At 54.8% G+C, this 16661-nt stretch overlaps 1 long non-coding RNA gene across 1 annotated transcript; it reads left to right on the top strand.

The window, feature by feature from the left end:
• The first annotated feature begins 5585 nt into the window (after positions 1–5585).
• LOC118261035 (uncharacterized) lies at positions 5586–7108 on the top strand. The gene is made up of 3 exons (XR_004782346.2): positions 5586–5850; positions 6012–6125; positions 6810–7108. It is a non-coding gene; the product is annotated as an uncharacterized LOC118261035 (long non-coding RNA).
• Positions 7109–16661: the final 9553 nt, after the last annotated feature.

The raw sequence follows: 16661 nt of genomic DNA on the forward strand, positions 1-16661 counted from the left end.
GCAGACAGATTTTTAAGCAGAAAAATCCCATCCACAGCATACGTCTTCCCATTCATCAACCACAAGATCTGGTAGTAGTGCTTAGTCCAGTCTTTTGGTAGCTCAGCACCTGTTTCTGTGGCAGGTAATCCTCTCTTTCTTGCATTTTTCTGTTTAAAAAATAATAATAATAATAAAATCTCTCTTTTCTGAATCTTGTCCAAATTCATTCACTGGCCCTCTGCCTCTCTTCTGAATGACTCCATGGGAGTCCTTGAGTCTCAGCATTATTACATTTTATTTATACAGCACAATAAACGTACGTGGCACTTTTTAACATACATCAAACAGCAAGGTCCATTTTCTGATGAGTGTACAATTTGATTCAGAAAAACACTGTGTATAAAACGCAACAGTCTCATGGCCTGGGGAGGAGACTGAGAGCTCTTTGCTGTATTTCCTCAACCCCTAAAACTAAAACCAGAGAAAGAAAACCCCGTCCAGAGATGTGCATTTCATCCCAAACAGCCCCTTGGTGGAAAACGCAAACAACCTTGGAGGGGCTGAGCACCCTGGGGCAGCTCCAGCCAAGCACCAAGGAACCCCTACGGGTTTCAGTGGCTGGGGAGCCCCCTGGGATAAATAAATGCTGAGGAAGTGGCCAAAGGGAGCTCTCGACCCCCCACATGCTCTCTGTTGTACACTCAGCAAAGCATGGGACATCCATCAATTAGTGAATTGGATAATTTTGGAATCAGTCTAAGAATACCTATCGGTAAAGGACAATTAGCTGCTGGCGCTTCCCAGGTTTTCCAAAGACTGCTTCCTTTGGGTACAGCTGCACTCATCCGAACAAGCAGCGCTGGGGAAACGCCAGGCTCAGACGAACAAACTGGGAGCACAGCGCCCAGAGGCACTCGCGCTTCCCTGCAGGTGCACCAGACGAGCCTGATCCAAAGCCTTTTCCTCCCTGGAGCAGCTGAAAATCTCTCCTGGGAATTTTAGAGAACCCCAAGCCGACCTCGGCACTGCTTTGAAAGTGTGAGGGGCCGGGAGCCAACCCGGGGGACTTCTGCGGGTTGTTTCCCCTCGGCTACAGCAGAAGGCGAGGCGTCGGCGCCGCTCGCACTGCCGGGGGGGGATGTTAACGGCGCACAGCATCACAGAGGTGACAATGGTACAGCAGCCCTGGGATTTCTTCACAAGGAATCACTGCAATTGTTCATTTCTGCGCTGCGCTGACTGTATTCTCAGAGGTTGAGATGATAATGCTAAAGCCGTTTATATTTTCTAAAATACTTTTGGGCTGGGGGATTCAGTGTTTTTCAAATCACAGGGTTTCAATGGTCTCAGATAGCTAGGCAGACTCTTTTTTTGGTATTATGTTATTTTACTAAGCACCCAGGCATAGAAAGTTCAAAGATCATCCATAACACAGAGGATTCACATCGTTTAGGCAAACAGGCTCCTGCCCCAGGCACCAAAACCACAGGGGCTTGAAAAAAGTCGTGTCTGATGGATGACCAAGCATTGCCTGTAGAGGAATGATCCTACCAGACAAGTTGCTGGGAGGCTGCTGGCATGGGACACTCTGCCAGAGCAAGGTGTTTGGAGCACAAATGTTCATTGGCCCCAACACAGCTGCTGTGCTGCAAGGTCCCCCATGTGCTTTAGGTCCCCTGGCTTGTGCCCAGCCCTACACGCCTCACCCACATGCACCGGGGCTTTTCATGGCCACCTGGTTCCTGGAGCTGCTCTCCCCAAAATAAACCTCTCCTGGAGGAGAAACAGGAACACGAGCACGCTTCAGGCACCGCTTTGGTTGCTAAGGGACATTCGTGCGGAGCTCGGCCAGGAAAACCTGCTGCAGGAGGGAAGCGCGTGGGCTCTGCACCCCCATCTCCCCCTACGCACTGCTTGCGTGCCCACTCACCCACCTCGTGCCCACCCATGAAGGATTTGCCCCTGAGTTCTGCCTGCAGAGGCTGCACCCACACATAGCGGAGGACAGCAGGACTTGTCCTCATGGGTGAGGATTGCGGATCAGAGCAGACCTGGAGCAGGTTTCCAGGGTCAGCTGCAGCCCAGGGACCACCAGACCAGACCAGGTTGGCCCAAGAAGCCAGAAGATGAGGACCAGCAAGGTGCATGGCCAGACATAGGTATACCGGCAGCACAGCTAGAGCTGCAAGTGAGAATAAACTCAGGGCATCATCTCTACCAGGCAAAGTTTCAGTCCCAGTCCCACACCGAGCTCCCTCCCCATCCTCTTGGACCAGTTGAGCTTGCCCCATGCATGGTGCAGCCTGTAGGGCTCCTGCTGGACTTGTTTCCGATTAAAAATGTTTCACACCTGCTGGGCAGCACTCCAGCACCGCAATGCCCCTTGCGCATGGCGTGACCCCCATTTTGGAGACCCTGCCCAGGGGGTGACCCCCATTTTGGAGACCAGCAGCAAACAGGGCTGCTGAAATGGGGACTCCAAAGGGGGCTCCACCAGCTCATCCCGCGTGCTGCTGCCCACACCAAAGAAACACCTGTGGGCACCCGATATTTCTGCGAGGACCCAACTCTACTGCGTTGTTTGGGCAGTGCTAGGCAGAGGCCACTGAGGAACAGATCCAATAAAAAGAGCCCAGACAGAGTCACAAGGATCCCTCTGCATCCCCACACGTCTCACGGGGGGGGTTTCTGCCCTTTTCCTGCTGCATCCCCGGGTGGGACTCAGTATCTCTCCCCAGCAGCAGTGTGGAACGGGGCGAGGGCTGGTGTCAGCAGGGATGTGAACCTCACACCCTCTGCTCGTCTGGACAACTGGCCCCGTGCCACCATCCAGAAGGAAAACTGCTCAGGCTGCCTGGGGCTGAAACCAGAGCGGGGGTCCCCATGTCACCGCGAATCAGTGCCATCTGCTGCTACGTGACCGCGGGACCACGCGCTCCCGGCGCTGCAGCCAGCTGAGAGTTTGAACACATACTGCCAAATTAGTTACAGAAATGTAATCACATCTATACACCAGAGAGACTGCTAACGGCTGACGAGCGCGAGGCAGGCGAGGACTGGAGGTGTGCGGGAATGCAGATGGACTGGGACACATCTTTAAAGCCATTCAGCGTTAATTGTTGGGAGAAGTCCCCAGCCGAGGCTCTCACAGGCGCTGGGTTTAAGCTGTCCCGGCTGGGGCCTTGGAGGAGTTCATCTTCAGCAATCACCACTTCACATCTTCCTTCCTTATCGAGGAGGAGAAAGTATTCCATTATCTCCGTTATCGAGAAACATCTTCCTGCTGCTTTTTAAATGCAGAACAGGAATACCTATTACAATGCCTGGCTTGCCTCTGCCGGGCTTGCCAGGTTAACTGTTTCCATGTGTGAGCGAGGCTGTGCCAGCGCTCGTATTCCTGTTATTCCTGGTAGAAATAAATAATAATAAAAAAGTAATCTCTCTTAATTCCTCCAGACAGATGCTCGCTTTACAGAGCTGTCAGGTTGTCACACTCAGCAGAGGCTTCCAAAGGCAACAAAGTCAAAGAGATCCCAAGCAGTCCCTAATACATTTTTGGGGCTAAACACCCTGGTTTTGTCAGTCAGGCTAGGCTCCCAGGGACAGAGATGCTCCCCATGGAAAATGTCTTCTAAAGCCCCGGGCTTAATTTATGATGTATTAGTGACAAGTTGGGCTAGGAAGAAGCCTGTGCAGGAAGAAGGTTCGCAGTGAGAGCCGGAGCCTACAGAGGCCAGCGCAAACACCTCCGACCCCTCCTGCTGCTGCACCACGAGAGCAGGAGCTCGTGGCGGGGCATCTGTGCCCATGCCCACGTACATGTCAGTGCGCTACACAACCGCCTGTCATAAAGCACTTGACCTCAGCAAAAAGAAAGAGTCCTAAAGAGTCAAAAGCCTCGACTCTCCGTGCGTGACCCCCTGCTAACAGTCTGCACCTTGGCGTCTGTTCTCGGTGCTCTCACAGGGCCTGATGGAAAGCAGGGAGGGGAGCAGCTGAGCGGTGTCTGCAGCCAGAGGCTCCACGAGACGATGTTTAACACATCAGAGAAAAAAGGCACAGAGCACGGGACGCGCTGTGCAGCAGGATCGCTCCCAGGCACATGCCCATGCAGATGCTCAGACGTTTTATAGGGCAGCAGAATCAGCATTCGCTTTACAACTGACCCGGATTGCTAACACGATGAAACCAGGGGCCAGGCACCGCGCCGAGGGCATGGCAACCAGCGCGCGCCCCGGGCAATGCCCGCTCACGTCAGCCCCGCGTCCACTCCTGTGTGCGAGCTGAATGGGGTCAGACGGCAGGTTCGGGGAAATTTCTGCACTCTGCCAAGTCCTTTAGAAAGCAGCTTCGGAAAAGAGAAAAGAAGCAGCATCCAAAAAGTGAGTCATGTGAGGAGGAATTAGTGCTTCATTAGCGCTGGGGTTTAAGGGGAGAGTTACCGGTCCTGTGGATGAGGGCAACATGCAGCTTGCACTAATCCTGCCTCTGGCAAGTGGCAAGTGAAATCATTGAGAAGAGAGAAAAAAAAAAAAAAAAGCTTTCTGGATGGGAAAGCAGCGTGGTGGCAGTGCTCATTGACCAAGAGAAACCAGCCCTTATCATTCACAGCGTTTCAAGCTCGGGCATCCCAGAGTACAGCACGCTCCACCAGCATGGAGCATGAATTTTGAAGTAGTTTTTTTTTTTCCTCTCCTCATTTTGGACACACTGACCGCAGATGCTATTGCGGAACCACAAGTCTACATGCTCCAAACGCAGTTTCTGGTGGACCCCACAGAACCAGATTGAAGTCAATGAGGCAGGAGTTGCTGTGGTTATTGCTCTGCTGTTCAAGATTTTGGCAGGACACACAGTGCTGGGGCCAGGCATAAATATCCCCCGAGGATATTAAAAGCCCAGTTGGGCTTTTGCTCGAAGTGCTGATGTACTGCAGGAGATGCACTGCACTACAGTCACTGGAAACCAGAGCATCTCAGCACCAAAAGCCTCAGCATGAGGAGCTTAGCCCCAGGCGTCACCATTACCACGAACAACTCCATCCTAAGAGCTTTTTGCAATACCAACAAGGGGTGGGGATCTGCTGCAGATCAAAGCCTTCCACTTAGGGATCTGCAAAGCTGAGGCAGGGCCAAAGAGGGAGCACCGTGTGTGCCAAGGATGCACAAGAAGGCAGCTTGTCCAGAAGGTCTCCAGGAAGGATGTCTTGGGCACCTGGATTATTTCAAATGGCTCAAAATACCTCGAGTAATGAAACTCTCAGCCCTGAATCTTGACCAGTGGATGGAAACCAGGTCAGGCTAAAGCACACACTTGCTGGGCTGAATCACTTTCCAGCAGCTGCATCGACAACGTCTCCATTGACTGCATGAGGGTGTTCAGACACCCGGCACACACGGCGACATCCTCAGCTGGGCGGGTGATTATAGGTTTCCTCACCCGCAAACTGAACGTCTCTGCAGAGCTCCCTGGATTCTGAAGGAAATTTAAGGCAGCTACATTTAAGTTGTCTACACTTAGCAAGATGAATCCCGCCTCCAATGAAAAATGCAAGAGCCTTCACCTCTCTGCACGTATTTGCTGTATTTTTTTGCAAGCAGTCAGAGGAATAAAATGGGAATGAGTCATGAAGAAACTTCTTCCTGTAACGGTAACACGAGAGCACAGAGATGCACTTTATTTGGCTTAGTTACTGGCATGGCACTGCCAAAATAAAAGCAGCCAACCACACAAGCCAGTGTCAAAGCACTTATGACCTTCGCCCAGCAAAGGTTCACGGGTGAACCTCTGCAGCATCCTCGCTGGCTCGGCAGGAGGCTGCTCCGTGCCATGAAGCTCTCCTACCTCCATCCTCCTGGCCCAGAGCTGGTAATTATTTCTTTCTGCAGACATCCCCTCTATGGCTGCTGAAAACAGCTCTCTGCTATTCTGGATTTGCTTACTGATGCCTTTATCAGGCTTTCAATACCTTCAGCCCTTCCTAGGGTCTGATTGTCTCACCCGTATTCCCCCTCCTCGGTTATATCCAGGCACGAATTACGTGCACTGCTTGGGATGCAACAAGTAATGGCTGCCTGGAGGAATTCACCTCTTGCTACAGGAGCGTCCAGACATGAAATTGCACCAGATTACAGAAAAAGAGTGTAAGAAAGATGCATCTTCATGTTAAATCTGATCTAATCGTGTACTTGATGATCTGCTTCAGCTCTGCAAGTCGCGGTGACTCAGTGCCTGCTGGCCCGATCCAGGCAACTAGCTGAGACAGCTCGGTGTCGCGGCACTGCGAGTCTGCTTCTGCCAGCGCCCTGTTTATCTGCATTTAGTGTATCAGAGATCTTCCATCTTTTTATGCAGGGCTGTTTGCTTTGCTGGCTGAATTTGACAGGAGGAGGGATGGAGGACTTGAACTCCCGTGCTTTTTCTTCCCGTGTTTTTCATCTCTGAGCCCAGAGGGGGACTTCTCAGGGGCCGGGGCATGCAACATTTCTCTGGGGTTTTCCTTCAGAGAGTCTGGCTGCTGCTGCTAAAGTTGGGCTTTAGCCCTCAGTCCCGAATACGAGAAGCAGACTTCTACCTCTGAGTAGTTTTAGCAACAGTTTTACTGGGATTTTTATCTATCCAGTGGTTTCTTTACTGCATACAAACTTGCAAAGCTTTCCCTTCTAATGTTTTTATAGCCAGCCCAAAGCTCCCTGATGTGTTTGTAATGAGCCCCATGTATGTATAATTTAGGATATGTTTAATCTCTCTGCCTCTGTAATAAAAAATTTACTGTTTTGGTTGGTTTGGGGCTCTTTCTAAAATATCATCATTTTTGTTTTTTCCAGGCTGACCCAAGAATCCCATGTGGTTGAGTCAGGCTGCTCCAGTAGGGATGGGGAGTAATTGATGTACCGGAGATGATGACCTTTGCTGGGCTGAGACTGCATCTCTCTGTTATTCCTTCCTTTTTTTTTTTTCTTGAAGTCCTATCTGCATGCGGTTTGTTTTCATCCAGCCCGAGATGGATGGTGCACGGATTTAATGAGGTCGTGTTTTCCCACCAGTTCCATTTGTAGCCATTTAATGTTCAGCTCTGAGTAGTAGATTGAGTTAAAGGCTATTTAAAAGTCTATGATGCAGACAAGCATTCTGCCCAATTTTTGTTCTTTTACATATTTGTTAATGAGCCTCTCCAGGGTAAAGGTGAAGCTTATGGTTCACTTTTTGGAGAAGAAGCCAATTTCATATTCCTGGGTTATGCTGTGGCTGCTCAGATACTCTGAGATCCAGCTCCTGACACAGAGCGAGTGCATATCCTGCACAAGCATAAAAACAATCATCGTGGTGTTAATGCTGTGAAAATTCTGGCAAACGTGCTGTTCTTCTGAGGCAAAAACATTTTATGGAGATGTTGAGAATGGGCTGAGCGTCACTGAAGGGGGGCAATTCTTCAACGTACCTGTCCCTGTGTCCAGGGGACACCTGGGCTCGGGTTGCATCCTGCCAGAAAACTGACCTGAGATGAAGATTTCTGCTTGGTCTCAGGACCAACGATGCACCACTGCACAGGACGTAATCCCCTGACTAAATGGAGATGCCTTGAGGGCTTCCTGCAGACAGCCTTGGAAAGCACTTAGGAAAGGTAGCTCCACATCGGCCTTGGGGCACAGCTCACACATGTGCTGGGTTGAAACCATGGCTGTGACGGACACCCCCAGCCCACTGATATTTGCCACGTCCCCCTGTCACTCACGTATGTGACCACAGATTCGTCTACTCGTTCACCATGGCAAATACATGGCAGAAGGCAACACACCCCCATGGCTCTCCACCTCAAAACCAACAGCCCACAGGCAGCACACCCATCTCCACGCCACCAGCTGCAGGGGGTGTTCAGCAGCATTCCCCCATCCTCTGCTGCTCCCCGCTCTCCTTTCCCCCAGAATTTGGCCAGCCTTTATGACAGCGACTACTAAACTCACAGCGAAAAGTCCTGCATATAACGCCCAGCTGCACAACACTCGAGCCATGCACATTCTCCATCTTCTATGTGGCTTGTGGAAAACTGCACGTACCAATCCCCCATGCATGCCCGAAGCGCACAGAGCGTGCAGAGATGGGCAGACACAGCAGCAAGCAGCAGTGACACACGGCACAGCCCTGAACATCCCAACGCTCGTGGTGCTGGGCCCCAAGCACAACACTCAGCAAGACCCAGCGGCATCCCGGGGATGGGTTCTCCACACCCCCAGCACTCAGCGCACACCCAGTACACACCCCCCCACACACACGCTTCCTCCAGGGGAGGCAGGATGGTGAAAACAGCCACTGCTAGTCCCAGGGCTCTTTAGTTGAAGGGAGCTGTAAAAGGAAAGCTCTCTGCCACGTCCCTTTGGACTAACTGCCTTTGAAGCGATTTTACTCCAGGTTCTCTCGCAGCTACTGTCAGGTTATTCGTTCTCTCTGTCAAAACCTTTTTATTCACTGGCAATCTCAGCAGGGTTCCTCACTTGTTAATATTGCTGATTAAATTTCATCGTCTCTAATGTAAATATTCAAAGAGACTTTCCGTCTTCCCACCATTTAAATAGCACAGACCACGCACTTACACACGCCTGGTACAGGAATTAATTGGAAGGGACTAAATCAGAGGTGCTTGCGCAGGGCACATGTGGATGGGGATGGACACGACGCATTCCCAGGCACAGCAGAAGACCCCCAATCAGCTCGCCAGCCCCCCAGCACTGACCCAGACCCACCCTATCCTGCCTCCAGAAGGAAGGCAGGGAGCCTCGTGCCCACCTGCAGGGCATCCTGGCTGGGCTCCAGTCCCACAAACCTGCTGCAGGAAGGAAACCAAGCAGGACTGAAGTGAAAACCCCCTTCGGCACACGTCACCTTTCATCCCAAACAGCAAACCTCGGGGCAGCTGCTGATGGCTGCGGGGCAGGTGAAGGCACCGTGGAGCAGGCCTGGCGCTCCTCCAGCTGCTGGTTCCTTGGTTAGCTCCAGGCTCAGTCCTGGGGAGGAATTGCACCTCCTGGCCCTGATAACCCCACCGAAGAGGGACTCAGCTGGGGCTGAGTCACTGATTTTGGACCAGGGGCTCCTCCACACCAGCACCCTCTATTTATTAAGCACCATTTAAGATTACTTTCAGCTGCTTCCTGTGGTGCAAGGCTTTGGCGTGACTCCCCTGCCCTGAAGACCTGATGCTGGCAGAGGGCGAACTGATGGTAGTCTCAGACAGCCACCGGACTGCTCATAAAACCCTTTCCTCCGCAGGTTCCAGCAATATTTCCTCTCCTGGTTATAGGAGAAAGCAGTCGCTCCTTGAAGGGCTTTACCTCTTGTGTTAATAGGAGTTGCTTAAGGAGAGCACTTCTAAAGAGGGTCATAAATCTTTGATGAGGATTCACAAACGCGCAGAGCAACGCCAGGCCAGCTGAGAGTGAAAGAGGGAGACAGATTATTCCAGCAGTGCCTGGAGCTCCTTCTGCAAGGCAGGGGCCCAGGAGCCACAGCAAGACCCTGCTGCTGAAGGCGAATCTGGCCAAGGGGTTCCGAGAGGTTTTGGTGTCAAGCACAGGCTGGCCTCCTCTTCCTCAGCCTCCCTTCTGGAGCCTCCCATGGGTGCATCCTTCAAAAGGGAGCTGGGCCCTGGGTTAAGAAGTGCTTACTCTGCGTGTCTACCGATTACGAATATTGGGTGCTGCTGCTGTACGCGTGCTTGGAGATGTGGTGGTCTTTCGCCTGCCCCTTCCTCTCCTGAGGAAAAAAAAAAAAAAAAAAAACACCCAAGACTGGGCATTTTGCTGAAGGACAGAGATATATCCTGGGCCATCAGACACCACTAAGAGCTTCATTGCTCTGCTCGCTGCTGCTCTGTGCCAGCAGTGCCCAGCAGTACATTTTCTCCGCTCTCCTTCTCCATTGAGTCATTCCGTCTGTCTCTGGACAGAGGAATGGCATTCTTTTCTCTGGCATATGACAGACCATAAATCCTGATAAGTATTGATTTCAGCTTCAACATCACCGGCCAAATACTGACATCGCTTAGGCAAAGGGGAGCACGGGCACGGTGTGTCGCTTCTGCTGCTGGGGACAGCCGCAGGGAGGTGCAGGGAGGTACAGGGAGACGGAGAAGCGCTGTTATCGATTCAGCTCCACGTTGCGAGGCCCTTCCCCTTCCTGCATTAAGGGCTAATTTTAGGCTGGGATGATTTGATAGCGCTCATCATGCAAACCTGCTCTGTTTCCCGTCCGAGGCGGCCGGCGCTGGGTGGCAGCAGGGGCTGGCACCCCTGGGTGCCACTGCAGCCCCGTCCTGTGCGCTGCTGCCTCTACACCGCTGTCCCCACCTCTCCCCTTCTGTCCCTGGAGGCTCTGGCGTCATCCCTCCTGCCACGGGAGAGTTCAGGCAGGGCTGGATGGAGACAGCGCAGGGCACAAGGTCAGGGGGAACCCAAGGCTTGTCCCCAAACCAAGCTGGGACTCGAATCCAGAGCTAATTCTGAGATTCCAGAGCTGATTCCAGGAAATCTAACCGGGATGGCGTGGGCAGGAGCCTGGAGCCAGGACAAGGCTCTGCCCTGAGCTGTTCCCTGTGCAGCTGTGCAAAAGCAAAGAGGTACTTGAGGCATTGCTCAACAGGAGGATGGAGGAGGAGGGTGAGCTCATCCCAGCCTTTCTCACCCCAAAATGAGATCCCACTGGTAAGAAACACCGGTAAGAAACACCGCTCAGAGCTACGCTGGAAGCCTGAGATCTGGGGGGGCATGGAGCAGGCTCTGTCCCAGCCCCTAGCTGGAGCCCTGGATCCCTGCTTATCCCCGAAGACAAGGGGGTAGAGGCCGGTACCCCCTGCCCTGGGGCACTCTTGTGCCGTGTTCCCCCTTCTTGCTGCCACACTGCGAGCACTGCAGAGAGCGGCGAGATGTCGGGCCAAGAGGAGCTGCACAAAGCCAGGCGTTATCCTCCACCCATGCTGGGCACGAAGCAAAGGCGCCTCACTTTATCACCACAGGACAAATCGCGGCGCTCTCCGGGGGGCTCCTGCAAACCCATCCCACCCTGGCACTGCTCTCTGAGCCGGCAGAGCTGCGGTCACCCTCATCCCTCCAGCTTTGCCCGGCACCGCCGCGGCTCCGCTGCCAACTGAGTCACAGCCACGCAAGGCCCTGGCTGAAATGACGGTGCAGAGCCTCGATGCTGCCTGGTCTGAGCAGGGCGAGGCTGCTGGCACGAGCCCAGCCTCCGGCCCTGCACGCATCCAGCAGAAATACCGCAGATTGCCTGCAGCCAGGCAGGGGAATCAGAGATGACGGAGGAGCAGGGACTGGGCAGCAGCCAGGGGAAGGGAGGGATGCTGTGAGCTCCCAGCTACCTGGTGCAGCATCCCTCTTCGCCAAGGGGAGCACCAGAAATGGGGGGGGAAACACACCCCACTCCCTGCCACGCTCACTCCAACCCTGCTTCCCTCCCCTCTGCTTTCCTGCTCACTTCCAGCCCCTCCTTGGGCGAGGGCTGGAGCTTAAGCACAGCTCCCACAGGTGCAGGGGGGGAAAGCTACCTACCCAAAGGGCTTCTTGCAGCTCTTTCAGCCTGCTGAGCAGTTCTCCCTACAATCAGAACCAGCTGCATGGCCAGCCCAACCCCAAGGAGGCTGCACGGTTTAGTGCCATCAGCCCCCGACCATGGGGGATGCCCAAGGTCTGGAGGTAAAAGAGGGGGGAATGGGCAGCCTGCAAGCATCACCCCATCTGTAGAGCTTTTAAAAGTTTGGCACCAGGTGTACAGGGCCCGAGAGGCATGCAGGACAACTGGAGGCAGGCGGGTGGCACTGGCAGGGCTCCTGAAGGATCTGGCCTCTGCCTGACCAGCACTCAGTGGCTGCAGAGCCTGCGCTGGGAGCCCAGAGCAGCGTGAAGAACGGTGCCTTTCCCCAGGCTCTGCCCAGCCCAATCTTCAGCAACCTGAGCATCAGACCCCTAGAGTCAAGTTCCAAAAGCTCTGCCAGTTTAGGGCTGGAGAGACATTTGTTGTCATTTGGACAGACGGATGGTCAGCCCTGGCTGCCCCCAGACCAGCAGCACTCATCTTTCAGCTTCTTGACTTGTGGCAGCATCGCTCAGAAAGCCTCTGCCTGCGCACTCAGGGCAAGATGGAAACTACGACCTGAGCAAACCTGGTTAACCTGTTGCTAACGAAGGCAGCAGCAAGCCGCCCGGGTGAGGAGCATTTCCAGGGCTCTCCTCCCATGCAGGGAATCACCTCCCGATGCCATCCCGTGCCTCCTGATCCACAGCAAGTTTCATCCCCGCGCTGCTCCCACTTCATGCATGGGGCTTTGCAGCCGTCAGCTGGGGCTGGCTGCATTTGCGAGCCCACCCAGCTTACGCTAGCGATGTGTCTGTCGTTCAGGAAGCGGCACCAAATGCTCCGAGTACATTCACCATTTAATCTTCTGCCACTAACGAGCCAGCCCCCCGAACTGCTCTGTAGCTCCTTCTCCTGCAGACTGTTCCGTGGAACAGCTAAGTTCGCAGTTCGCTACGAGAACACGTCATTGTCATTACTGATAGAGCATCATATGCTCCCCATCCGCGGGGACAACTTCAGACACAAACCTCTTCTTCAGGGATGAAACAAATCTGCTATTCCAGCTCTTTAAGCATGACAACAAGCAACATGCTGGAATATCTGAAAGTACATCACTTGAGTCACCCTAACCTTTCCTGTCTTCAAACAGGGCTGGTAATTTTGGTTGCCCACACCCAGCAGAGCAGGGTGTAAGCGTGCCGGTGCTGTGGGTCAGCTTGCAGCAACCACAGAAATGGAGATGAACTCTCTGGGAACCCATCGCAGCCTGGTGAGACACACACTCCTTGCCAGAGGCAGTTTGGAAGTGCAGATCCCTGTGCCCAGACAGCCTGGGGTAATGCACCCTTCTCCATGACACTCGGGCTCGTTCCTGTTTTAGTCTGACAGGGGCAAGGGGATTTGTAGGAATGGTGGAAGAAACGGCCCACAACGGGGCTCCTGCAGAGACAAAACTCGGCAACAATGGCTCCTTCAACCCACTTAAAAACAGCCATCTCTGGTCCATCTATTCCCGTTTTCAACAGCAGGCAGCGGAGGGAGGGTGGAAGAAGAGGGTAAGCTCCCTGGCATGCGTTCCCAGCCCCCATTGACCTGTGGCTTGGGGCTTTCCCAAGCCTAAGATGGCATCTTCAGGTTTAATGGCCCTTGATGCATTTTTCATCCATTAATTTGTCCAGCTGCGATCTGACTCCACGCAGGCTGATAGCATCCAGAGCGTCCTCACCTAACCCCCCATGCTAAGTCAAGTATTTCCTTCGGGTTGTTTACAAAACCAAGAAATCTTGGGAAACCAAAGCTGGAGCACGGCCCTTGTGCAGCTCTGGGTTCCAGTTTGCAATCAAATGGGACGCGCAGGGGCTGGGAGCCAGGCTCTGGCCGAGCAGAGGCCATGCAAGGAAACGCTGCTGCTTTAAGCTCCAGAGCAATGCAGAGCGGCTGCAGGAACGCTCACCCTTGCCCCCATCCTCAGCCTCAGTCCACGCTGCTCCAGAGCTCCCTCAGGGCTGGGATCGCCCAGGCATGCAGCAACACATGGGGCTCAGCTCACGCCTTCTGTGTCCCACCCACACTCCCCTCCGTCCCTCTTGGGTCTCCTCCCCACGCACACACACGCATCCCTTGCTTTCGCTGCTGCCGATGGCCCAGGCTCCTCTCCTGGCCAGGCTGGGGCCCCGAGCAGATCGTTTCTGCAGGGATTTAGTCCCGTGGAGATGCACAGCCCCCCAGCACCGCTCCTGCTCCTGTAGCAGGCATGGGTGAGGCTGCACAAGATGCTGCAGCAAAGCGGAGGGCAGCAGGACACGGGGGCTCGTGCCTGGGGCCCCCTTCCCCCGTATTTCTCATTGCACATTCCCCTCTTCCAGCTTTCCAACCTCCCTGGCTCTCTATTTATATCAAAGCAGTGCGCCGGCAGGGAGCAGCAAGCAGACCTATTAGGGAGGGCTAGGCTGCTATAAATAGTGCCATCAGTAATTAGCTGCAGAACTATTCGTTAAGTAGGGAAGCGCGTAAACAAGGACCAGAAGCACCAGGCCATGGTTCATGGCCCACCAGCCCCAGGGTCTGAGGGGATTTAGAAACCTGCCGGGGAGCGGGAGGAAGTTTTGTGTCCCCGCTGGATCCCACAGCGAGCCTGGCTTCTTGCTGCCACCCTGTCCTTGCCCCTACAGTCACTTTGCTTTCGTACCTTGCAAGGCAAAACCCGTGTCTGCTCCCACGTCTGCTTCGCCTGCTCAGCCCCGGGTTGTGGACACTATGTAGATGTCTCCAGGAAGGTGCCCAAACCTGAGCAGCCTCCTCCGAGGAGAGCGCAGCCGCTGGGGAGTGGTTCCCTCTCCAGCCCCAGCGCGTGCAGGGGGAGCTTGGGTCTCCTGCAGACCCTTCGCTGTGCACGTCAACGCCTTGGTGTCTGCATGCATGAGCTGGATCTGTCCCCCAGCTACCAGAGCAGGGCGAGAGCAGGCTCCCCTCGTGCCTTCAGTCCCAAAGGAGGGCGATGACCCATGCCTCAGCGCAGTGCAGGGAGGTAGGAACACGTGGAGAGGTTTGGGGATTGCTTGGAAGCTGAGAGGAGCTGCCCAGGAACAGGGGCAGCCCCACGAGCTGCCCCCCAGCCCTGGCCAGGGGCGTGCAGGAGCTGGGCTGTGCCCAGGGCGCTGTGCTGGCCCTGCTGGTCTGCAGCACGTGTACACGTATACGTGTTTGCCTACCAGATTGGCAGCAGAGCTGGCTGCTTGCGTGAGTCAGGCTCCTCTCTGGAAGGGACATGGCCCTTATCCCACATGGGCCATATGTCCCCAACCCAGAGACCTCTCAGGGTGTTAGCCCCGTCCCGTCCCCGCTCCCCAGCTGGCTCTGCCACACCGCCCTCCTGCACATCCTGCCTCCGTGGGCACCAGCTCCAAGGCCACCAGGGCACAAATGGCAGGGAACAGACACATTTCTTGTTCTTTCTGGACATTTTATTAGCACAGTTATAGTCCCCAGGAGCACCCAGGCCACACGCAAACGCAGCTCAGGCAAGCGGGGTGCGATTTGCTCCCTGGGGATGCGTCGAGCCTGGTGAAGCCCCAGCACGGAGGCTCCCCGAGGCCCTGGGTCCCTGCCAGCCCACCCACCACCCGGCGCCACGCTCTGGCTTCCGTCCGCCTGTTCCAGCCACCCCCTGCCTGCCTGCTCCGCTTCTGGCCCCTGTACTCGCGTTGAGCAACAGCTTGCTCGGCCCCCTTCCCTGCTGTTCCCCGGCTGCTGCTACCCGGGAGCAGGGCGAGCAGACATCAGCCTGGCCACGGCCACCCGAGCAACTTCACGCTGGCTCCACGGGGGCTCCGAGCAGACCCACGGGTCTCCTCCATGAGATCCTGGAGGGAATCGCCCCCGTCTCCCTTGCAGGAACATCGCCTGAGTCCAGAATCATCACGGGAGGATGGAAACGAGTACATTCAGCCAGGACTTGCCACCAAAACTTGAGGCTTTAATTTCCCAGAGCTGCTCCAGGAGCTACTTAGCAGAGCGAGGAAGGGAACATTGGCCCAGCTAAGCAGCTTGCAATGGCTGGCGGAACGTGGACAGATCCAGCCCGGGCCAAACATCTGCAGGACGCTGCTCCCCTCCCTGCAGAGGAGCATGACTTGGCGGCCCCTTCCCTTGGCCCAAAAGCACCGACTGCACTGAGAGGTTTGGGCTCTGCCAGGGTCCCTCATCCCCTACACAGGCACACCACGGCTTGCCCATTTCCACTGCCTGGCAGCAGGATACACCCCACTGATGCCAAAATATTTCACATCGGTGCCTGGAGCTTCGAAAATGACCCATCTCCTTCATCTGCAGGAGCACGCAGCCCAGCAGCCTTGGGCGAGCCCCTGTGCCTTGTGCTGGACACCTCGGCATGCCTTTTACCAGCTCGTGCAGGCTGTACCTCCCATCTCTGGATGTGCACGGTGCTGGACAGCGACGGTTCCCTGCCCGTGGGAGGACTGACAGCCAGGAGCAATTCCCGGAGGCAGAAGGCTGTTATTTGTGGCCCGGTGCCAGGAGCTGGAAATGGTTCTCGGGAAGGAGCTCATCAGTGCTCGAGCGCCTCCAGCCAGGGCGTGCAGGGTGCTGTGGACATGCACAAACATCAGAAAGGTGAGCAAAAACGGTTCCCATTTCAGACGACTTCATCTCTGCCTGGCTTTACGCGTGTCCCTTCCAGTCACGGGTGGCGGCTGTCCCTCATGGTGCCACCAATAGGTTCCAGGGCCAGCAGCCTACAGAAATACACAAGAAATGGTGACACGTGGTCCTCCCTGAGCTTCCCACGAGACCAGAAGAGGAGGGATCGGGCAAAAGCCCATGCCTGTCACAGCGAAGGACAAGCTGATTTACACGCTGCTGCCATCCTCCGAGTACAGCCGAGTTAAGGGGGCTGACCACTCCTGGTGTTCAGACTGAAAGATGCCTAGGGAAAAGCTGCTTCCCTCAGCAGAGACCTTGGCCTCACTTAGGTGTAAACGATCAATGGACAAGGTAAAGGCAGTCACCGAAGGACACAGGATCACCAGGAACTGGGCCTTGGTCGTGCTCTGAATCAGACTGAGCATCAGCCGAAT

The sequence above is a fragment of the Cygnus atratus genome, chromosome 28, assembly GCF_013377495.2.
Source record: "Cygnus atratus isolate AKBS03 ecotype Queensland, Australia chromosome 28, CAtr_DNAZoo_HiC_assembly, whole genome shotgun sequence".
Taxonomy (NCBI): domain Eukaryota; kingdom Metazoa; phylum Chordata; class Aves; order Anseriformes; family Anatidae; genus Cygnus; species Cygnus atratus.